Source organism: Rhodnius prolixus, unplaced genomic scaffold (genome assembly GCF_049639745.1).
Source record: "Rhodnius prolixus isolate KJV_2025 unplaced genomic scaffold, Rpr scaffold_4, whole genome shotgun sequence".
Taxonomy (NCBI): domain Eukaryota; kingdom Metazoa; phylum Arthropoda; class Insecta; order Hemiptera; family Reduviidae; genus Rhodnius; species Rhodnius prolixus.
In genome coordinates this window covers 5800927-5826375 of record NW_027411614.1, presented here as the reverse complement: position 1 = coordinate 5826375, position 25449 = coordinate 5800927, and the positions used below count along the sequence as shown (strand labels likewise).

The 25449-nt window shown below is 34.7% G+C and overlaps 1 protein-coding gene and 1 long non-coding RNA gene across 3 annotated transcripts in view; one reads left to right on the top strand and one right to left on the bottom strand.

Moving 5' to 3' along the window:
* Positions 1-25449, bottom strand: part of LOC141456424 (cysteine-rich motor neuron 1 protein-like) — a 515843-nt gene that overhangs the window by 308258 nt on the left and 182136 nt on the right. The window lies entirely within an intron of this gene.
* LOC141456431 (uncharacterized) overlaps positions 1-25449 on the top strand; it is a 170018-nt gene that overhangs the window by 60905 nt on the left and 83664 nt on the right. For both annotated transcript variants that reach the window (XR_012459759.1, XR_012459760.1), the window contains exon 3: positions 12701-12799. This is a non-coding gene — a long non-coding RNA (uncharacterized lncRNA). The remainder of the gene's footprint in view (positions 1-12700; positions 12800-25449) is intronic.

The window sequence follows — 25449 nt, the reverse complement described above, 5'->3', positions numbered from 1 at the left end:
TGAAAGAGCGAACTCCCCAGCTCTGTGTACATGTGTGTCTGTTAGTGTGTGGACTAAGAGAGAGAAAAAAAAACAGAGACGAGAGTAGAAAAAGATCATCTTAAAACTGCATCTTTACGTGCATGCAATGGATCAACGACCTCAACTACACAAATTTCCACACTAAGACCACGATGCACAGTTATATATACTAACAAACTTACGAGTTCCTGTTCTATACGTAATAGAGTTCAGTTTAGAATGAAAATAGCATTTACATTATATATTTATTTGTATATAAAACACGTTTTTTACCATTTTTTTATTTAATTTTGTTTTTCTATTTTTTATTCTTAATTTCTTTTTCTTATTCAACATTCTTCGCTTTCCTAAACATTTTCTATTAATTTTGATTTTTCCATGTTCACAGCTTAGTTGCTTCCTTATTTTTATTTAATTTTATTAACCTTGGACGACGCTCCAAATTGCCCATAGAACTCAAACGTTTAACATACAACACTATCCTCAAACCTATGTGGACTAACGGACTAGAGCTGTGGGGTTCAGCCAAACCTACAAACATACGGACTATACAAGACATTTCAGTCAAAACTCCTTCGACAGATAGTTGACGCTCCTTTCTACGGTGACTAACCTCACCCTTCACACCGACCTCAACATTCCCTTCATAGACCAACTCGCCAAGACTAAATATAAAAAATTCCATACTACTCTTTCGACTAGTTCTAATCCTCTTGGACTGTCTCTCGCTTCCTCTGACATCCCTAATACTCCTCGACGACTGAATCGCCAGTGGCCCCGCGACTTCCTTACAGTCTGAAGATGGGTCTTCAGATGATTTAGGAATCATACTCTCCTATCTCTCCTCCTCGTATTCTCCTCCTCACACTATCCTCTCCACATTCTCCTCTCTCCTATAGAGAGTGCTACCGCTGAGTAGTTTCTCTCCTCCTATCTCTCCTCTCTCCTCCTCATGCTCTCCTATCTCTCCTCTCTCCTATATAGAGTGCTACCGCTGGGTAGTTTCTCTCCTCCTGCTCTCCTCCCGCACCAGTTCATCATACTCTCCTATCTCTCCTCTCTCATATAGAGAGTGCTACCGCTGGGTAGTTTCTCTCCTCCTGCTCTCCTCCCGCACCAGTTCATCATACTCTCCTATCTCTCCTCTCTCCTATAGAGAGTGCTACCGCTGGGTAGTTTCTCTCCTCCTGCTCTCCTCCCGCACCAGTTCATCGATAAAGATTGTAAATTACAAATAAATTTTAAAAAAAATTATTTACTGTACGAAATAATGAACAATTTGGCCAATATGAACAAAATACAATATGGTTTAAAATTTACAAATTTAAATAATTCTTCTATGGAGCAATAAAGCACATACACTTTTTAAAATTAACCAATTTAAAATTAAAAATCAAATAACTACTCGCACGAATTCAGATTGTTGGGAAAATTGGAAAATACTAAATAAATACTGTTACGCTATGTACGGTTAGACAAATTTTCTTTTCTATAGACTATAATGTATAAAAATAAATTAATTCAGAGAAAATGGAAATAGCCAGAATATTCTTCATACTTTTCTTTCCCTTAGCTCCTTGCTCTGTTAGAGAGAAAACTGATACATTCCAAAATAAAGTGAAATATATTTTCTCTTCAATTTAAAGAGCACTACTTACAATACTTTTACGGGAAGAATTTGTGCTTTTTTGTAGTATAATTCTAGGAAATTTGTGGCCCATTTTTGCCCAACTTAGGCAAATAGCTTTAATTACTTAAATCGTACACAATTTTCAGAAATACTAAAAAGGCATATTGGTCCGTATTAAAACAAATGAAAATTATCATCTACCATATATTCAATTAGGAGAATCACAGCAGTTGAATATTGTTTTGCCTACAATCAGTTCTCAAGACAGATTTATAATTTAGTAACAGATGGATCAATCAGTTACAGATTTTAGATTAAAATCTAAATCCAATTAAAAGGAAGGGAATGTTTGCTTAGTAAATCCACCCAATCCCTGTTTTAAATGTTTTTTGGGGCAAACTCTTTGAATCCCAAGTTCAACAATACCTAAAACAAAGAACCAAACACTCTATTCACAGTTTTTCAATATTATGTACAAAATTGAGGAGGGTTTGTCAATCGGGTTGATATTCCCAACAATTCGAATCCATATTTTCACTTAGATATACAGGGTGTTCAGCATAAGACTACGGTAACTTCGGGAGGCGATTCTGGGCATCGTTTGCAACAAAAAATTCCATATAAACTATGGCTCGATTCGGCTCCGTTTTGTAGATATTTTTAATTTTATGTTTTTTAAGGTACTACTACTTTTTAGCAAACAGTTGTCTATATTTCTTAAACTATTATAAATAATAAACTATAATATACTATTACTATTAACTATAATATAATAAACTATTTATTAGCTCTCCACAACCACCTAGTTCCAAAAGTCTGTTGAGTAGTTAAAAAAAAATCTGTGTTTTATTCAAATTATTTAGCATATTTGTGAATTAACTAAAGAATAGCAAACAGTCCTAAACTCGTTAAACGAAAATCCTTTCTTTTGGAATTGGTACCTAACGCTCATTTAACACCATACACCAATTTCTTCTTTTTATTTTATTTTATTATTTATAATGTAAATTATATATTTTAGAATATAGTTCTTAAATAAATAAATTATTAGATTACACGTTAGCAAAAAATCGTACTGGATTTGACGATTCTGATCAGTTATATTCTTATGGTAAGTGAATTCCTTTCATAATGCCGACGCTGTTTTGGGGCCTACTTTTTTGCAATTAATCACAGATTTCTGCATCAATTTTTAAAATAACCCCTATGCATTTTATACCTTTCGAAAGGTGATCATATGTAGATATTTTTCCTGAATAGTGCACGGTTTTTTCATATAAAATGTTTTTGAGAAAAATGAAGTCAAAGTTTTTTTTGAAAAAATTAGAAACTTGCTATTTCTTATGTTTGGGCTACAATTTGAAATACTTAATATTATTATTTTGAAATATAAATTAGCTTATTTAAAAGGAAATTTAACCTTCTTTCTAATGAGCTAATTGAAATTGCTGCAGCTATAATAGTTCAAGAAATATAGACAACTGTTTGCTAAAAAGTAGTAGTACCTTGAAAAAATATAAAATTAAAAATATCTACAAAACGGAGCCGAATGGAGCCATAGTTTATATGGAATTTTTTTGTTGCAAATGATGCGCAGAATCGCGTCCCGAAGTTACGGTAGTCTTCCTTGTATAGTGAAGTAGTTATCTATTATTAACGATCACGATATCTGTCTTAAGACGTAAAGCCTGCCTGAAAAAAAAATAGGCATTTTTCTTATTTTTTCATAAGTTAAACTCCTTATTATTTATAATATATTAATTTATGTTAAAGGGCGATTATCCATGTTGCCAAACATTTTTGAATTATTCATAGTATTTGTTATTGAAAAAATATTAAAAAAAAAAAAAAAAAAATTAACACCTTAACTTCAGTTTTATTTATTTATTTTTTTTTTGTAGACGCCCCCACTCGAACATTTAAATTGTCACACAAAGTGGCTGTTAGACGCACATATATTTTCAGGCTGCGCGCTGTTGTCCAAAAGTTGTCCAATTTTATTCCACTCTACGCAGATTATCCTTGTTTTTATTCTCCCATCAGGCCAGACTGTAAAACATTATCTCCTGACATTATGTGTGGCTACTTCTTTTCCTTCCTTACAATGAATCTTTTACTGCCATTATTTTTATAGCTATTTTTATTTTAAGACAGCTGTAAACCAAATCTGACTACTCTTTTGATTTCAATTTTTATTCTCCTTTCGCTTTTTTGCTTTCGTTTCTTATTTTAAAGAGAAACCTTGAAATTTTTGGTTTTGTTCCATTGTTTTAAAGGTGATCTCTGATTGGCAGAAATAATTAAAACAATCTACACTGTTTTAAAGGTGATCTCTGATTGGCAGAAATAATTAAAACAATCTACACTGTTTTAAAGGTGATCTCTGATTGGCAGAAATAATTAAAACAATCTACACTTAAATATTCTTTCATCGAAATCATATTTTATTTAAATTAATGTTATTGAAGAAGAGGTTTTGGAGGGGGTAGAGTCAACAAGGTAAAATTCACTGCCATCTATTTTGGTCTCCAGCCAGATAAGACCATTCATCCTACAGGCCTCCTCCCGCCACTAATGGGAGATAACACTAGAGGATCTCTAGGATAGTTCTTGGGAAAACAGCAGTCACGGATAACCACCCCACGAAGCCATTATAGTTCCTCCAAAGCCTTCTCCACAAGTTCAGCTTTTTTTTTTTTTAATGTTTAAAGTCCTAGGAAGCATTAACTTTTCGTCGAAAATTCGATTGATACAAAGATATTGGAATCGAATAAAGCTTTTAGATTTCTTCCCTCTTAATCCTCTTTGCTCGCTCCAGGAAATAAAAATGATTATCCTTAAAAAAAACACACAAAACCTGTCCCTCTTCGAAATGCTCAAAACGATTTGTTTCTTGGAATAATTCAGCTCTTCAGTGAATTCCTGGTTTTAGTGAAGAGGGGGAATGTGAAGAGAATTTGATATCCTAATTCTAGCTCTTATTCTTATTCGGAGATCCTACCCCGTTCGAAGGACATTATCTCAATACAGGATCCTTGAAGGATCTGTTTTCTTTCTCCGGGTATTGGGAAAGGTTTTGAGCGAAGATATTTTCACCTCTAGCTTTGGCTAATTTTTGTATCTCTATGAGTCACCAAACATCATCCCCTGCTCTTCAGATTAGTCTAAGACTACGGGATTACTCGTGGCAAATCGCGTCAGTAACATATATGATGGGAGATCAATCTTCACGTAAGGAATTTTTGGTGCTTACATCAGTACAAATAATATATACTTATAATTTATCCCTTACCCCCGTCTTCTTGTTGATCTGACTTCCTTGGTTACTTACTTAAATGGCGAAAGAACCCACTAATGAGTCTGAGCCTCCTCAATAAGCCTCCGCCAGTTATCCTATTTAGTGCGGTAGCCATCCAGTTTGTGACACCAAGTAGTAGACTTGTGTCCGCGGCAACACCTTCGATCCACCTCGCCTTCAGCCGGCCAATCTACCTTAGACTGTGGATCTCGTCTTTTGTCCCTCTCCTGGCTATCTCGCCTTCTTCCATTCTAATAACGTGTCCTGCTCATCTTAGTTTTCCTAATTTTATGAACTTTACCACATCTATTTCTCCTCATATAGGCTATAAAGCTCCTGGTTTTTCCTTCTTCTCCATATCTGTCTTCCTTGGTTGCCCTAATAAATTTTACTTGCAGGTTAATGTGTTTATCCCTTTACTGCTAAGGTTGTCGTTGAAGTGAAGAACCTCTCTTAACTTGTACGATCCTATCAATCTCAGACCTTCAATTTCCTTCTGGTATCCATCATTCCATTTCTGCCTTGGCCGATCCCTTCTCTTTTGTGAATGCTCCAAGAACCTTCACCAGTAAATGATGGACAAATCATACTAAACCGGTTTGTTTTTAAGAACAACATGAAGAATTGCAAACTATGATTCTGACTTGTGCACCTACACATGAATAGAGACGAATAAATAACAAAAATAATAATAATAATGTATTTCTTAATGAACTCAAGACAACTCAATTGTCTAAAAAAATATATATGTATATATATTTTAATACTTGACATTTTTATTTAATTTACTTTTATCTAAAGGAAATTGTTGGTGTGATTTATGATCTTAGGTTGTGTTAATGAGTTAGGTAGATTGGCATGCATTCAACTTGTACGTTCTTTAGTAACAACATTATCTGTTTTGCATATTTTCTATAGAGTTGATGACCCCATGTGACCTCATTCTAAAAGAACATCATTTTTCATTTTTATTATTTTGCAAATCTTAGGTACTTTACTTCTTCTTGTTTAATTTCTTTGACTCTGTTAGTCAGAGTAGGTTTTTGCAATCGTGCAGATTCTCTATTTTGTGATTTTCTCTTATGAGAGACAGGAAATATCGAACTTGATGTTCTGAAAAGAGTGTGTACGTAGAACTGATAAGGCAGTTAACTAAAAATTGCAGGCAGTTCCAAATCGATATATCGAATCTAGGCCATCGACGGCCCTCCCGAAAATACGGTTTTGGACAATAAATAGTTTTTTTTTTGCATTTATTTATGTTACAATCAGCGCGTTAGCGCTATAAGTAACAATGATAACAGAGTAACATTGAATAACAGAAGTATAAGAGTGGAGAAGTTACCCAGTGGTAACACTCCCAAATAATTAGATGGTTCGCCACTCTCTTCGCTGGCGAGGAGATCACGAGGTCACTGTCTTTTAAGACGTCTTGTCGGGTTGTCAGGAAGAGTTCTAGAAGAAAGATTTTTAGCTAGAGGATTTATATGAGATTGCAGATTGAAGTGGAGTTTTCTGTATCGTGTTTTCAGCGACTTGGGTGATAAAAGGAATGTTAAGGTCAGTGTGTATAGTCCAGGTTGGGAGACATAAAAAGGAGCGTGTACAATAGTTCGAAGTATTTTAGATTGAAGAGATTGAATCCTTTGGAGATTGGAGCGTTTGGTTGGACCCCACAGCTCTATTCCATACGCCTAGATGGGTTTCAAAATAGAAGTATAACTTAGTCTTTTATTGTCCAGAGAGAGTTTTGATCTGTCGTCTAAGAGTTTTTTAAGTAGTCGATAGCGTCTGTTCAGTTCTGTTCTTTTAAGTCTTGTGTGGGGGTTCGAAGAAAGTCTTCGGTCAAAGTAAAGCCCAGGGTAGCGGGCAACGTTTACTACTGGTAGAGGTGTTAGGTTATAGAAGACTGGAGGAAGAGTAATGCGCCGAAGAGTGAAGGTGATATTTTAGTTGTTTTATTTTTATTTTTTGTCAGATTTTCTTTTTTAATCGCTTTAATCTACATCTATACAGTTTCACTGATAATAACAGAGAGTCATTCTATTAAAAATACTAGAGGCTACTCTATTTGGCTTATAGCGCGGATAATAATCTAAACTATGTTGTACATGGGAAACAATATAAGTGACTTTAATAATAAAAATTGACTGCAACCCCATTTCTAGCTGGTAGATCCAATTAATTAGTAATTATTAGAGAGTTGGCACGCACTTAAAGCACCACAGAATTGGCATCTCCATTAGGCATCCATTTCTAGGAAACATTTCACAACAAATTATTTTTAACATTCATTCAATTTCTTGGAACTATTCTTAAATTATAGTTTTTGTAATTTAAATAAATATTTTTTTAAATGAATTAATTTAAATTATATTAAATTTGGTGGAACGAAGAATTCCTAGTTCTATTAATATTTGAAATCATAATCAATCTTATAAAGTCAGCTTCTCCTGAATGGAACTGATCTGTAATTATTTTTTAAATTTATCTAAAATCATCGTAAACACTTAGACTTCTTCTTACAACAATTGTCATAGTTGCAAATAACTTTGAAAATGACAAATATTCTTCCCTTTCTTTTGAAACCAATAATTATAGCTTTATAGCGATGTACGAGGAGGGTCATTCATTAAATAAACATATTTATTGTAGAGCGTTAGTTGGCAACCATGCAAAGAGTGTCAGTCAGCTGCTAGATTTTCGAGGATTTAGTTACGAAAGACTTGTCCGTCTGGATAAAAGTACTTTTGAAGAACATGCGATCTGTGATCCATTATCTTTTGCTTTTGGAAAATGATTACTGAGGTGATAAGTGCCTCTAATCAATTCTTAACTCTTGTCCTGTGGCCACTCCAGCTGGGATTGGTTTCCAACGATGAACTAGGCCCATGATGGCGAATCCTATGGCACGCGAAATCATTTTAGGTGTGCCACGTAACGACACAGACAAAAAAAAAAAAAATTATTGTGTAATTTTAAATTATACTCAAAACTCTCATTACAGAACAAACGACGACTCTATACAGCTCTTCTCACACCAATATAGACTTACGGGACTCGAACTTTACGGAACAGCTAAAAAATCCAACATAAATAGACTGCAAACACTCCAATCCAAAATACTCCGCCGCATAGTAGACGCTCCATTCCTATGTTAGCAACCACACAATACATACAGATCTCCAAATTCCACTCATCTCCGAACTTGCCAAAATCCGATATAAAAATTTTCATCTAAAACTCTCACTTCATCCTAACCCTTTAGCTGCAAACCTGTCGTTAACTACGCTACCCTCCAATCCTCGATGACGCTGAGGCGCCGTTAGCCCCGTGGCCAACTGGGTGACTAATGGCGGCCATCACTGGATGACCGTCATTCACGTCTGACACGTTAATTATTTATACACTTATCGCATTTACTTATTGCACCCTGTAGGTACAGGTGTAAAAATTTCAATAAAAGGATAAATAATAATAATAATAAAAAAATTATACCCGGACGATTTGTGGAGTGCTTCGAAGAAGTTATGGTATTTATTGAGATTAAGAATTCGGCAAACTTTCCTCAGATCAGTAGTGGGTCATTTAATAAATCTTTTTTTTCTACTCTACTGTGGTTGCAAATATCATCAAATATTTCTATATGTAACACGACACCAGAGTTAAGTTAGGGTTTTTCAAAATTTTTTGATACGCTGAGCTCAAAAGGTTCTCTGAAAGTAGACTGAACAAGATGTAGGCTTAGGCTATTCAAGTCATTGTCCTAACAAAATGCTTCAATGCATACATAAATAGAATACTTTTTTCCCTTACTTAGTAGACCTTAAAAAATTATTTTTCCCTTATTAAAAGTTGTGTCTCGAAATTTTGTTGAATTAAAGCGTTCGACGAGGGGTTTAATTTACACAATTTTTATTTTCATCTCTCAAATATATTTTAATTTTCAACTAAATTCAAAGTCCAGTGGACTTGATAATGAGGGTTGATAATATATATATAATGCAGATAAATGTCATTTTCTAGTTGAGTTATGTTTGCCAACATTAATAATTACAAATTTTGTTGAATTTGTGGTTAAATGAGAACACATTCAGAACAGAGAGCAACTGTTTGTCGAACAAACTCCCATTTCTAAAGTTTATTTTCACTTTGTAATTTACTTATTATTTGTTCAACATAAATATTAATTGTGTAGAAAATTAATAATTACATTTTTCTAGCTTTTCATTAATTTGTTAAAAAAAAACAAAAAACAAAAAATGAGATGAAAAAGAAAGAAATTAGTTTGAATGCTGGTGTTAGCTCTTGAATGATCACTTCCTAGCAGAACCGTGTCTACATCGAGAGATCTCTGTCCCTGAAGCCGGTAGTGCACTAGAAAACCTCGGAAAATCGAGGAGTATCGGAGCACCTGACGGATACAGCTGACTAAGGCAATATTCCCTCTACCTTTTTCACGTTTCATCAGCCGTTTCCAGCCGTTCCTTATTTCGCTGGGAGTTGATCCTTTTTCTCCCCGCTTATAAAAAAAAAAAAGGAACATTGTACCTTTTTAAAATAACGCCATGTCAACTGTATTGGAATATTACTCAACATCCTGCGAGTGAAAATCCATGACGACTCAATATTCTATTCATTTTTCTGCCTGACAACCCTCAGAAGGATTTGCTCCTTCCTTAATCGCCGGAGATGTACACTAATTTAACTACTGCCATTTATTACTATACTATCCTATATAGTAAAAAGAAAGTTCTTACGTTCTTGTTCAAGGTCCGAAATTAGATTCTCATCGCAAATTCCGTGATGCTCTCAATTATGAAAGATAAAACAGTGTTAACGTAGTGGATGAACAGAATGTGTAAAAAAAAGTAAGAAAGTTCAAACTTGGAATCCTATTTTTCTATTATTGTTGCTTCTGGTGCTCAGCTTTTGGTCGAAAACTATAAAGTTCTTTTTTTTTTTATGTAGGCGATTTTTCAGTTATTTTGCTCAGAAATATGGCTCAAAAATCGTGCCAATTAATTTTTTTTACTTAGCTCCTATAAAGAAGTGAAAGATCCTAGTTTTTCTAAGATCCTAGTGCGTCCTTGAAGGTATTCTTAGTCTAACATCCAGTAGTGACACCTTCATGTGCTGTTGCATGAGTTTAGCGTCCACCCCCGGAAAACTCTGGCCCCAGCATTCTGCACATTTACCATTATACATTTTTTTAAACACGTCTATTTTTTCTGTGACAGCACTGCCACTTGAATGGATACGGTAACAGAACTTTTCTAGGTCACAGTGGAAATCTTCTATGCCATATCTTGAGTCACAGAAGCTAAAATTATCGAACACAGAAATCGTATTTCTGAGCCTTTCTGTTCAGATATTCCTTTGAAATATTGAAAAATTTCACGCATGCGCTTGTGTCTACAAAATACTAGTAAAAAGTTTTTTATTTAAATTTTCATAGGAAAATGGAAAAAACCAACATATTTTTGCCGATTAAAATTCATGATCACAATAAATCCCTACTTCTTTGCAAGAGACAAGTATCCGAAACTTCAAAACGTTTTTATAAAAACACAAAACCACCCCACAAAAAGCATTTTCCTGAGCAAGCCAGAGGCTTTTCTTACTGGAGGAAAAGTTTTTATATTTTTATGTTTTATTTTCACATAACTTTTGCTTTGCTAAATTTATCCTGTTATGTTTTAAATGTAATTTGGTTTAGACGTTTATTTTTACTTTTATTTATTTATTTTATTTCATTTTTAATAACTTTGAGTTAAAATACTTTTTAAACGAGCTTCTTTTTACACCATTTCTGTTTTTGGCAATTTTTTTAAATTTTTAACAAAATAATTGGATGAAGATTCACCATTAAATTTCACTTTTAAAGTGTGGAAGAATTATCCTTACAAATCCCTTCATTGTAAAATTAGCCCTTTTTGCTGGAAACTAGGCAATTTTGCGGATATCCCAGTGCTTTGTAGATTAATTCAAATAAAATAAAAGATAAAATGATAGCGAGGAAGAAATAAAGTTTCTAGTGACAACCTGATAGGCCACACCATTTTTTTTTTTCCACCAGCATCTTGGAAAAAGATAGAAGAAATATATAGAACAAGTTCTTAAAGGAAGACGTAGGCGCTGCTATTCAAGTATTAAGATCCAAGCGAAGATAATTGATAAAACTTTGTGACAGAGAAAAACGATGTGCGCCATATTTAGTGCAGCTCAAACAATATGGTTCAATAATTTACAATATGCGCGCAGAATAAGTGAACAAAAATTAAAAATTTAGAATACAAAAAAATAACATTAATTATTTGTTGTAATGGTTCATTCAAAATAAATTATTTAATAAAAAATTCACGTTAAAAAAAGAAAAGATAAGTGAAATGATTCAGTAACCATTTTCTGCTTGACATCAAAGAGAAACGGATCACCTCTGCCGAATTATTTCATTATTTTCTTGTTTGCTAGTCAGGATAATTAGCTACCGCAATTTTTCTTGTATTTTGTTCTCTTTCTCCATTTCTTATCAGTTTATATTTTAACTTAATAAAGATCCATCTTAACTCAGAGCAACGATTTGTTGTTTGTCCGAAATAGGATGAATCAAACTTTCAGACTCAGATCGTAGCAGAGTAAAAAAAAGGTTAAGTAATGTCTATTTTTTCAGGCATGACGTAGACGGAGGCGAATAGCAACCTGTACTTTACTACGAATTTCTCATATTAACCATTAAACAAAATCCAAGACCTAGACCAGGGGATTGGACCCACTAAACCAACAATACATCTTAGCATTGCGGGTCTAGCCTATAACCGCCTAACATACTTTACTACGAATTCCTCATATTAACCATTAAATAAAATCCAAGACCTAGACCAGGGGATTGAACCCACTAAACCAACAATACATCTTAGCATTGCAGGTCTAGCCCTTTAAGAGCTCGTCTATCGTGGTGCCTAGATGTTATTTTAGTAATTCTTTCAATTCCAATTCACGTTTAATACATTCGTTATGTATCTCGCTAATTACCCCCAAACTGAGAACTGAGAACTGCGTATGTTTAGACAAAGAAATGTAGCCTTCCGTTTGTTTAAGAAAAATATTTGAAATAGGCTCAACATTACGAGATTTTTAGTAGGGAGGTTAACGCCATAGTGACAAATTGCAACAATCAGTTATTCGTTTGATAAAAACGGATTTGTTAGAGGCAGTCAAGCGTTTTTTGGATTGCCATTTGGAGGTTAGAGGACTTGCGTCGTAGTTATTTCTTATTTCCGCCTTGAATGCACCTTTTTCAGCAAAGTGTAGTACATAAGTTGAAGTCAAATTTTCTGCACCAAACTGACGAATTTATAAATGATTTCATCCTCTGTTAATGGAGGAAAATCCAAAGAAATGAAGGCAGAATTATCTAACTACGAAATTTTGGTATTTGTTAACAAAATTTTAGGAATAACGTAGTGAATTTCAGCCATCCATAAACGATTTAATTTAGTTGGTAGCCATTAAACTCACCAAAATTCAAATAACTTTTAGATCCTCTATTGTTACAAACTTGGATAAACATTTTCCCTCTGCAATATTAATTGGGAAATTTTAGTTTTATGTTTAACATTTGTCTCATTATCAGAAAACCTCTTTATTTATTTATTTTTTTTTACAGTTCGTTTAACTTTTAAAATTAACCCGTAAAAAGTTAATTAAATTCTGTTCTGGTTTGTAAACAAAAATGTTTTCTGTTTTAGCTGTGGAGAACTGAAGTTCATGTTAACCAGAAAATTGAAAGAAGCTCCACCAATTTGAGGCCTCTTCAGGACTGAGCTTAGCGCGGCCTTAAGCCTTAAGTAAGTACTAATTGATTTAAGCCTTTTTTGTTTTTAATGTTTTATTGAGATTTTTACAGAACAAATAATAAATAAAACAAGTTAAAACTGGTAACTTGTGATAAGTCCATAGTAAATGCGCTGATCGGCTAAAGGCCTACAAGTACACACACTAGCCTGAACTAGCTTGAAAGATAACTCGGTAAGCCTTGATGGATGGTAGAGAGGTAATAAATACTACGCAAGCCAAATTGATTGTGAAGAATTAAACTGAGTAGGGATAAAGTGGATTTGAGGTGGATTAGTAAGAGATAAAAAAAAGTAATCATAATCCTAGAAGCGGAAATGGGTCGATAAGAAGAAGAGGAATGAATTGATTAATTGGGTTTATGGATCAGACGGATTGAAAAGTATTCAGTAGATTTTCAAAGAAAATGGGAAATCGGGTCCAGCACAGCGGAAAACCACATTTTCAATAATTTATTAAGTATATTTCAAACCATTTTATGATTTATGGCACTTAAATAAAGTGCTATAAAGTTATCTTCCGGTTACTTTATTACGCGACAAAAATAGCCACAGAATCTTACAACATTCTGGATACCACCAGCTTCCATACAATGAATGTGATTCTTCCAAGTCTTCAAGAGAGAAAATAGAATTACAATTCTTAAATTGACTTTAATTCTAACGATAGCAACGGAAGTAATTGTAAATTTATTGCCAACTAATATAAAAGAGGGAGTACATACGTATTATATAAATATAGTGCAGCAAAAAGGAACCTTTTCTTAAGTGCACTGTCTCTCTATGACATGTTAGTGCACTGCTAAAGATAAAACACTGAACCACAGGAGTTAGTGAGGGGGATACAAAACACGGGATGGTCCTGAACATGGGCAAGTGTGCATCTGTATGTGTATGGTGTGTTAGTTAGAATAGAAGGAATAAGGGGGAGAGAATAAATAATATGTCCACGTGGCGGATGGGAGTGTGCCACGTGTCCAATAAAGTTGTAATAACTTCTTCAGTTTGTATGTCCACTACTAAATACAACTAGCGCTAGAATGAGATAGAGCACAAGGACTGCTTTTATATATCCCAAGTATTTTAACTACCGTAACTTTTCTACTCCGGGATAAAGAGACCGCCGACACATCTTAACTTTTAAATCTCTTTTTTTTATTTTTTTTTAGCAACAAACATACATAATATAAATAGAATTATTTATCTGGTGTATGTTTAACTCACAGATAGTTTTTTATTTATTTATTTTACTGCTTACGTCATAATCATGTCCGGTCAGGATTATTTTTTTTTATCTACAATCGATAAGTGGGTTAGCGTGTTATATCTGGATTTGCGCGTGTTGGTGAAGGCGAGTGGGTTGTAGAAGTAAGACTTAACGGATTTGTTAAACGTAAACTTCTAAAAAAGTGTTTACCACCATAATCTCTCCCACCAAATGTGGGTTATGAATTCATTTCTTTTTGGTTTGTATAGCTTTGATTTACTTTACATTAGATTAGCTACTGATATAATCAATTATTTGTCTGTACTCCAGATGGGTTGGCTGATGACGTTTCTTTTAATTTTTTTTTGTAAAAACATTTTACGACAATTCTAGGCTTAAAATGGGTCTTTTTTTTTAAAGGCTTTTATAGATACATTTTATGCAACTTTCTCCTACACTAGATTATGATCGTATAGAGCAGAGATGGCGAACCTTTTTGAGACGTGAGTCAAAAATTTTTTTTTTTTTTTGTACTAGCTCTTGGGACACTAATGCCCATTTGCACAAGGTTATGTTTAAAGATTTTAAACTGAATATTTTCAAAACTAAACATCTTTAAAATTCAGTTGGCTTAACGGGTAAAACGGGACGAAACAAGTGCTATGGAAGTCTCTTTTTTTTTTACAAACATTAACTGAACTGTGTTCAAAACAAAAGTGTGTTTTATCTGAAGACAAAAATCTAAATATGGTTATTTGCTTTGGGTTGTCGATTTTTTTAACAAACAAAATATGAGTAAAATTATACATTTTATTTGATATTTTGTAAACACTTTTACTTTGTTTCAAATACTACAAAAGCATTTGTCGTCATTTGCGTTTTAGAATTGTAATGATCAAACTAAAGGTTATGGATAGCGTTTAAATTGCTTTTGTGTCAATGAGTGATTGAAAAAAAAAAAAAAAATACAGAATATAAATTATCCACCATAATTAGAAAATCTAAATCAACCCGCGTAAACAAACAAATGGTTGCCTAGCAATTGTGGGTCAGTAAAAAGCTTGCGCGGGTCAACGTCTGACCCGCGGGTCATAGGTTCGCCATCACTGGTATAGAGCTTTTACCGGAAACGTCCTTATTTTTGAAGGCTCCTGAGTCCAAAAAAGGGTGGCCATAAAAATCCTAAAACCCATAACACTCTTCCAACGATAGCCTAAAGAGTTATTAACTTGTACATCAATTTGGGTTTTGCGTATCCACTAAAAACCATCACATGTACCCCTTCTTAAATTACTAATAAAGTACCAATAGTAAACGAAATGTCCACTTCACTAGCGTCATGGCGTCCACGAACAAGTCCCCACTTTAATGCGATTGTTTTGAACTCACTGAAACTATTTATGATATCCTGTGCACAGCTTATTTTCATCTCCATTAACCAACCGCTCTCTGTCCATTAGGATCAAAACAATGCATTTAATGGTTTTGTCGGATCCATGAAAGAAGAGAATGCAAAGCAAATCAATGAGTTCAAAGCAAATCAGTAGCGAACAAATCTTTTAACAACCTAACACTACGTAATGTCAATAGTCATTGACAAATAACAAAAAACAAGCAATACATTCGTTGTCATAATAATTTTTTTTTGTCTCATTCCAAATAAAAACTCTGCTCTTTGACTGGTGAAGATCAAAGAGGTTTTGGAAAAAACAGATAGGCACACGTATATTTGTGATAAAATTATCTACGTATTGGGAACAAATTAGATTTGTGTTTAAATAAATAAAAAAAAGAGCACACTTGTATAATTGTGTTGTTATTGCATTCTCTTAGAGCTTTAGTTTTGTCAACGTTTGTACTAAAATAGGATCTACAAACGTTGTTTGCGGGGATAAAGGACAACGAGTGAACGGCAAAGAAATAGGATGTAGAAGTCTTTTGTATCCAAGATCTTTTTTCTTCTGAGAGACAAATTACGGATGGAAGCAAAAAGAAGTAAGAGGACGTGTAGGGAAAAGAATGTTAACCCTGTTCTAGCCGTGGATGTAAGTCGAAAGGAAGTGTTAGCAATGTAATCAAATTAGGAAGAGACTGTCTGCCCGTGCATCAAGTCCCACTGCCCCCAACTTTACACATTGCCAGAGAGATCCTGCGTGTTCTACATGATTGAACATAGATTCGAAAAGGATCTCTTACTAAGAACTTAATTGGTTCTCTAAATATATTATTCATTTATTAGAGAAATTGTACATCCTTTTCTAAACGTATATTTAATCATTATTTTTCAAATGTCTCCTCAAGAATATACTGCTCCCACTATTCCAAATATTGGGAATGAGATAAAATATGATCAGCCTCAGTAAGCCTCTTAAAAAAGTTTTATTTCAGACAGATATACCTGAATTGTGGGCCGCCATTTAAGGCCCATTTTGTTAGGGGGACAAAGGCGGCTCCAAGACAGAAGAAATAAAGGGTGAAGCTGGGTTATTAAAAGGGCTTTAGTTCAAAGCGTAATTTCTCAGCGAGCCTAGGTAGGACTATCTGCAGGACTTTGAGGCAGAACGGGTTGCAATATTGATTTGTGCTGCTGTGATCATAAGACGGGTGTATATCTTACCAGTTTTATAAATTCAAGTCTTAACGCAGACGTTTGGTAGGTAGATCTTAGTGAAATATAACTTTCCTGGACAGACGAAAAGGTTCTCCACAGCCTGTGGAGGAAGTGGATTAGCTGGGCTTCTTCAGATATTTTGGCATCCCTTCGGTTCTCCCTTAAATACTGACCCCTAAGAGCCGGCAGAGATACTAGAAGAGCGCAAACACTTCTAGGCTCGTCAATTAGCTTGATAGCTACAGGTTATGAAGCCACAATAGATCTAAGTCCATTTTCTAGCTTTTCACCTCCACATTTAACACGCGCCATACTTATCACAATCAACATCCGGCAACCAGCGTCTCTTTGAACGTCCGCTACCAATAATTTGATTCAGTAAAGGAACCGATAATTCTTTCCTAGAATTAATTATTTATACCACTAATAAAACGCGTCATATTTAAATTAGGTACGCTCCAGTAACAGAAAACATTAAAATTCGACATTTGAAAGATTATCAATTCAAGAATATTTGTTTTTTGTTTTTTTCTTAATGACATAGAATTTTTATACATCCAATGATAAACAGGAAAATAAATAGTCATTAATTTTAATTGGCCTGCTTCTATTAGCTACAAGATAAAAAATAGACCAAAACATTGTGACAAATTATAACCGTATCACAATGTATAATCCAATGCACTAATCGTTTACTCGACCTTAACCCCATTCTGTAAAATATAAAGAACGTATCCAAGGTTTTTGTTTAATATTATACAGAGATTTAAATTTAAAATTTATACTTTAAATTAAAGCAGAAAAAGTTTCCTATTAAATACTATCTTCATAACAAAAACTTACAGTTTTAAAAGTTAAGTGTAAACGGTTCCTGGGCTAAATGTGACTCGGAAAAAGCTGAGCTACTTGCAACGCACCTTTCCACTTACATTCCGCATCCTGACGTTCTCAACTCACAACATACTCAAGACGTTATTAGGTACTTAGATACCTCTACCTCTTTCTACGACTCCAAAACCATTCACACCCACCCAATTCAAGAAAGTCTTTCATTACTAATCTCAATAGAAAAAAGAGCCCTGGCTACGATCTAATTACTGCCAAAATCCTACTCCAACTACCCAAAAAAGCAATAGTCTTCCTCACTACCATTTACAACTCTATTCTCAGAACTACTTACTACCCTATACTGTGGAAATTTTCTACCTCCTCGATGTATCCCAAGCCTTCGAACGAGTCTGGCACGAAGGTCTACTATGGAAACTCAAACGCATCCTTCCTAGCACTTATTACCTCATACTCAGCTCTTATCTCTCTTGACAGATTCTTCCAAGTTCTTCAGGGCACTACTCACTCTTCCATCATCTATCCTGTCCTTGCTGGTGTGCCACAGGGAAGTGTCTTAGCTCCTCTTCTTTACACAATCTACACTGCCGACTTACCTTAATACCTCTATTTACACCTTCGCTGTCGACACTGCCATTCTCTCCACACACTCTGACCCTATCCTCGCAGTACGCTCACTACAGTCCCACCTTCACTCCTTGGTTATAAAACTGACGTTAGTCTAAATACGTACATAGTCTTCACACTCAAACGACAAACTCCAACACCTGTCATCTTACATCATACACCTATCCCATCAGCCGACCATGTGCGGTACCTTGGAATGTACCTAGACCAACAGACTTACCTGGAACCCCCATACGAGACTTAAACGTACCGAACTAAACAAATGATACAAACTTCTAGCCAGACTACTCGACAAACGCTCAAAACTCTCAGTACAGAACAAACGACGACTCTATACAGCTCTTCTCACACCAATATGGGACTTACGGACTCGAACTTTATGGAACAGCTAAAAAATCCAACATCAATAGACTGCAAACACTCCAATCCAAAATACTCCGCCGCATAGTAGACGCTCCATTCTATGTTAGCAACCACACAATACGATACATATGTCCAAATTCCACTCATCTCCGAACTTGCCAAAATCGGATATAAAAATTTTCATCAAAAACTCTCATTTCATCCCATCCCTTTAGCTGAAAACTTGTCTTCAACTACGCTACCCTCCAATCCTCGAAGACGGCCCCGTGACCAACTGGGTGACTAATGGCGGCCATCACTGGATGACCGTCATTCACGTCTGCCACGTTTATTTATTTCATTTACTTATTGTACTAAGTGTAAGCGACACATGATATACATTTCATTCATTGATGATGAAAATGTTCATTAAATCGAAGTTCCTTGGACAAGTTATTAGCCACTGATGTATCCCTGTTAAGAAAATTGATGGAAACTAACAAATTCTTTCAGAAAAGTTAATACTTTAGGATTTCCAATTTTTCCAAAACCTTATTATTGCCTGCCTTGGACGTAAGAAAACAAAGTAACGGAACTAAATTCTCTTCTTTCTTCTATTTAAGAGAGAGATACACACACACACACACAAACACAAACATTCGCTCAACAAACATGCACTATAATTTGAGAAAACTATTTATTTATTTTGTTCACTTAGGAGTCTATAAAATGTACATTTTCGCGAAAAAAAAAAATAAAAAAATTGTGCAAGTCCCCTGGGGAAAAAAAAGAAAAACAAATTGGTAAATTTTCTGCCTAGTACATAATGATTTTTCCCCTCCCTTAAAATGAAAAGTAATTTTCTACACAATAGAAAGAAAATGTGACAAAAAAAAAGAAGAACCATTTTAAGGAACAATACATTATAATGGAATGTAAAACAGAAATCAATCATCTGGAATGCAATAATAGCAAAACAGACCTTTTCTCTTTCTTTATCTATTCAATTCCATTTTATTGATCATCAATAGATATATAAAGCAGATATATATCTATATCTTTACCCACCTAGAATCATTTATCAAAATAAATACAAAAAAAGTACTTTTATAGGATTTTAATCCATATTTTATTGATCAATGTGAGTAAAATATTGATAAGTTAAAGCCATTGAAATGAGCGAGGTAATATTTTGATGATAGGGCTACTATTTGCTTTATTGACTTCCTCATTATCCCATATCCCAGTATTATTTCCTCCATCATGATAACTGTCTAGATCTTTAATGTCCCGCTAGTACATTTTTAATTTAACCTCCAATCCAAAATTCTTCGTTCTTTTGTACGCGATCTTATCACACAGCTCTTTGTCATTCCTCCTCTGCTCTCTCTCTTGTTACTTCATTCCTGGGAATCCCAATAGAAGACTGAGACGACCTTAGCCAATAGTTATTGTTATATTGTTGTTTAGTTACTAGTGTTAATTGTCATGTGATAATAATAACGATCCCTTTGCGAAACTGTGGCCTTGTGGATGAATTCCTTCTTAAAATTTCCGGAAGCAATCAATAAGCGTATTTAAAGATTTGAAGTAAATATCTATAAATTATTGAGAACACTTTGTTGTAATTCAACATCTAGTTCCCGAATATACGATAAAATCGGGGCATATGATTTTTGGGTATATGCAGTTTGTGTAAAAAAAAGAAGGCGACTGGCAGGCCTTGAAGCAGGATGTTTAGGTCAGGGAAAAGGAACAAGGAGAAGAACGGACATGCCTAGATACTCCTATTGGTAGTGAAGATCCGACAGAACTGCCTTTCAAGTATAGTGAGCCATTGTAGAGGGTGCAACGTTCAGAAAGACTCTGTAAAGTGGAGCAGATTTCGTCGCAATAGTTATATTTAAATACTATTCATAGAAATATTGTTGACATTAAATTTTTATGCGAAATATGTGAATAATAAAAATTTAAAATTAAATTGTAAACATAAACTAATATAAAAAAAGAGGAATTAATATAATTAATTCAACTTCCATGGAGTGGCTTGTAGCCGAACTGGGATGCTGCAAAGGGAGTTTATATTTTGGTCATCTACATAGAAATGAAATTTGCCTCTTTTGAATTTACATGAGAGTTAATTACATTTATATTTAATGTAATCCAAAGATTACCCTAGAATAATTTTTAATGAATGTCACATGCCTGTTTTCATATTCTTAGAATAACATGAAAGAGCAAGGTTATTTTATTCCAAATACATAATACATTAAAAAGAATTATTTTTGAAGTAAATGATAATTAAAACAAAAAATTATCAATATTAAATATACAGGCGAAATTCGCCACCTTCCAAATACTAGAGCATAGTGAAAGGTTCTTGGCCGTGCGAGCAGAAATGGCGTTGCTATCTCTGCGTTAACTAATTTTTAATATTTTGGGAACATATCGCGAAAACGTCAAAGTTCAACCTAATCTACCAAGTGAATAAAAGTTCAAATTCTCATATTATCTAACCATTAAATAAAATCAAAGGCCTAGACCCCGGGAATCGAACCCACTAAACCAACAATACATCTTAGCTTTGCGGGTCTAGCCTATAACCGCTCGGCCATCGTGGCGCCTTACTAAAATGAATCTATATAATCACTAAAATTTTGTGTTTAATTTTTGTCTTTATTTTGCGAATTTAATTAAGTGCAATAAGCAAAAGATTTGGTAGATAAGGACAGCGCAAATACACTCGCACGTTTATATATGCATATACATACATACACGCACTCACGTATGTGCTCCAAGAGACGTGAGTGGGATGAACGACGACCATCCAGTGTTGGAAGCCGTTAGTTCGCCAGGTTGGCAAGCTTACAAAGACAACCATCCTAGGAGATCGGCAGCGTTACATGTTGAGATGGTCGCACAGGCCACCGCCGCTTTAGTCTGCGCTGTGAATTTGAAGGAAGTGTTGTAGAAGACATGTTGTGGGATCAGAGGGTTGTAATGGCTGTGTAGATTTGAGTGGAGTTTTGTGTATCGAGATTGGGGCTATTTCCAGAAACGAGGGGAATATTTAGATTAGAGTGTATAGTATGATTGGAGATGTAGAAGGAAGTGGTAACTATTGTTCTCAGGATTTTTAGACTGTAAGGTCTGAAGTCGGTTGATGTTCGATTTTTTGGCACTTCCGTAATATTGTATTCCGTACGCCCATATTGGGGCAAGTAGGGCGGTATATAGTTTTCTTTTGTTCGTCAGGGTCAGTTTAGAACGTTTGTCGAGTAGTCTTTTTAACATTTTATACCTCAGATTGAGGTCAATTTGAGTCCCGTGTGGGGGTTCCAAGTTAGTCGTTTGTCAAGATGTAGTCCGAGATATCGTACTTGGTTAGTAATTGGTATAGAAGTGTTGTGGAAGGAGAGAGGAGGGAGAGTTTTCTTGTTTAGAGTGAATACTATGTATTTAGATTTCAATTCATTCACTTTGACTCATCACTTTTTAGCGAACTAAAATTTAAGTCACAAAATTTAGAACTTAAAAGGATTTCAGAAAGCGGAAGCCGTGAAAATCTTCTTTCCAGAAAAGTTTTCCTTTTGTTTTCTTTTCATAATAATAATCTGGTATTGTTCACGAAGTATTCCACTAAAGTGGCCGACGCTTGTGTACTAAGTGAGAACGTTAGAATATGTCGTCAAGGGTATTTATTTTACCAGACTTTAAAAAAAAAGACAAAAAAAGTAATTCCTGTTACAGACATTAAGTTGAAGGTCCGTTTGTGTGTAAGTTCCACGGAAAATGTTGCCCTTAAGGGATCTTTACAAAAAAACCCTTCTAGTAGATTTTATTTTCCCTATTTCTAAAGCCTCCTTTTATGTACTAGCCACCGTTCGTTACCACCAAATATGGGTCATAAGAGGTTTTATTTTTTCTTAAAAAAACTATGTTCTCTTTTATTTTTTATCAAATCTTTTGCCACTTCTTTTTTTTTTTTAACCCGAAGGAGAAAAAGAACACTAACTGGACTTTCTTAAACGACAATTTATTCTAATTATAAATATTTTTTTATTCTAACACCTTATTATATTCACTGTCAATATTTTACACTAATGTTTTATATACAATCGATAGATTGTGACGACAGCTGACGATTAAAACTTAAACGAACATCCGTAGCTTCTCCGAGTCAAAAGTTATACTAATTGCAAATCTCGATACGCAGCAAAATGATCTCAAAATGGCGGCGCTTCCCCCTCCACCGCGCGCGATGCGTCACAGTCCTCGCTTATCGTGATGAATTTTTTGATCCTTTAGCTATCCAGTGGTCTAATTTAATTTTGGATGTAGACGATAGATTCGAAACTATAATGCCAAACTGTATCCCCCTGATTTTGTTATCATTAGGTTTTTTGGATTGCCTCCATATGATAGCATATTTAAAGACGTATTCATGTCAAAACTCTTCATCGATTGGAACTTAACAACAGAAAAGAAGAAGAATCGAAACTTTGGTATAAAGCCCTAAACTTGATCTAAAGCACAAACCTCAGTGGTAAATGAAAATTTTATGATAAAATTAATTAATATCCACTTAGAGAGACTTTAAAATTACAGGATAATAACCAATTAAAACTTTAGAAAACTGGTTTAATCTAGGGAAAACGGGTAATTAGGTGTCCTGAGGTTTTCACAAAAATGTTTGTTGGTTTGATAACGTATGGGAGCGAGAGAGGTTGGTGAAGAGATGAAATTGTTTTTGAGGATGAATGGCAGTGGAATTGTTTTGTTGTGGACAAGAGGTGGGTCACACACATATGTAGCCACAACAGAAACATCTGTGTCACAGCACACGAACACGTTTAGCCTCTAGCCACCCGCAGAAGAGAGGCGGCTAAGAAGAGAGTGTAATAACCAGGAAAGAGAAAGAGAGAAGCAATACGTGTGGAGGCGGAAGGACGATAGTGTGGTCTCATTGGCCAGGATAGCCGGTGTTAGTTACCCGCAAAATTGTCCATCCTTGGCGGCAGCATTACATACAAGAACTTTGGTAGGAGGGAAAAACCGCCATTACACATACCACTGTTTGTAATACTTGTTGGATGTTATATGTACATATATATATATATATATATATATATATACAAAACTCTCTCACATAAAGTTGAAATAAGCGTGGGTTCAGAGAACTATGTTTATTGTGGTCATTAGGAAAAGCTGGAAAACAGAGGAGATCATTTCATTTCCGGGTTTTCTAACAAGCACCATCAAGTACCAACTCGCCTTTTAGCCAATTAACAGTTGAAGAAAACAAAAAACCCTGAAGAGTTCATCTTGCTTGATGCGTTGACATATTATGTTACGAAGTACCCGTTCACTGAAATTCAGATCCCGAATAGATTGTCTTAAAAGGAAAAATCCGTAGAATCTGGAATATAATGTTCACTTCCAGCCTTCCAGTGCGGCTTAGAGGTATAATCTTGGAGAGAGAGGTTGAATGGGTAAATTGAACGAGGTAGATCTGCTAACACTTCACTCTACCAGCAAAGAATGCAGGTTTCGTGTATTCGTTGTAGACGATGTATGCTCTAAGCGCTTAACAGCAGGAGAAAGCTTCAGCAAGGAACATCGTGTTCTGACCCTGGGAAAAGCAGCAATCCTAAGGATATTTCTAAACGAAGAAGCCATTTTCCGCCCACAGAAGTCTTAACAGAGATATGATGTTCATTAGTTTGTTCTAATTTTAGTAATAGAACTGCAGAGGCTCGTATATGTCGACAAAATGCAGAGATCCAAACATAGTATATTCAACATATTGATATTTCCATATTTTACAGCTTTCGCAGGATGCTTTCATACTTCTATCAGCTGTAGGATATTTTTTTTTTGGTCTTCACTTTGTACGCTCTGAAGATGCCACGGCGAAGCATAAAAAATGTCTTCCTTCCAATTCTCAAGGAGTCCTCCAGCAAATAGAAAAATATCTATTCCTCCATTCTGGATATCGTCAAACTTCCTACAGTGCCGATTGGCTGCATCTCGTGTATTAGAAGAACTCAAAAAGAAATTACCACTTAGTAAGGCAATAAAGCCTTCCTAAGTGGAGCGATGAATTCATAGTTGTTTGTTTTCACCGCTTTTATCGTTAAAGTGAATTTCTAAGCGTTGAATAACGCTAAGGACGGTGAATTACAGAAATTAATGCTCAAACGTAATTTATACTAGGCGCCAAGATAGGCGAACGGTTTAGAGGCAAGGCCCCTAAGAAGTATTGTGATACTAGGTTCGATTCTCGTTCTTGCCCTTAGATTTTATATTTAATGGTTTTAATATGAGAAATTTTAGTTTTTACCAGTCGCTTCCGTGCACGACTCCTAGTTTGGTAGTTGGAGGTAAAGGCAGCCTGAAAATAAAGGCAATACTTTAATTTTTAACCGTGAGGTAATCTGACGCTCGCTAATCTGAGCGATTCGACTGACATAAGATACTAAACCGGCCCCTCTCTCTCCGCCAAATTTCCCATTGATTGAATATATTAATTGTAATTAGTATGTTATCAAGTATTTATTTTTATCAAATCAATGTTTGTCTTTTTAAGATATTAACTTAAAAAAATAAAAAAAGCCACAATAAACAAGTACCACAAAAAACCACAAACTAAAGTATACTATTACAAAAACAGTACAAAGGGGAACTGTTTCACAATAAATTATAGCTGGCCGCAAAAGGAGAGTAGCATTGCTGACCACTAATACTTATAGCCTCTAGGCAATACGATATATTTAACCTTGTGTAAAGCCTCTTCTATACTTACAGCCTGTCTATCGTTGAATAAAAATAAAGCCTGTTTATAACTTTTTTTTAACTTTTAAATATTACCCAACAAACAAATAACATCAGTGGTAACAAATAAGATTAAGTTACAAATTAACCAATCAAAATATCTGTCTAAAAAAAAAAAAGTTACGCCGCTATTTCAATTAATTTCATTATATATTATATGTAATATATATTTGCATA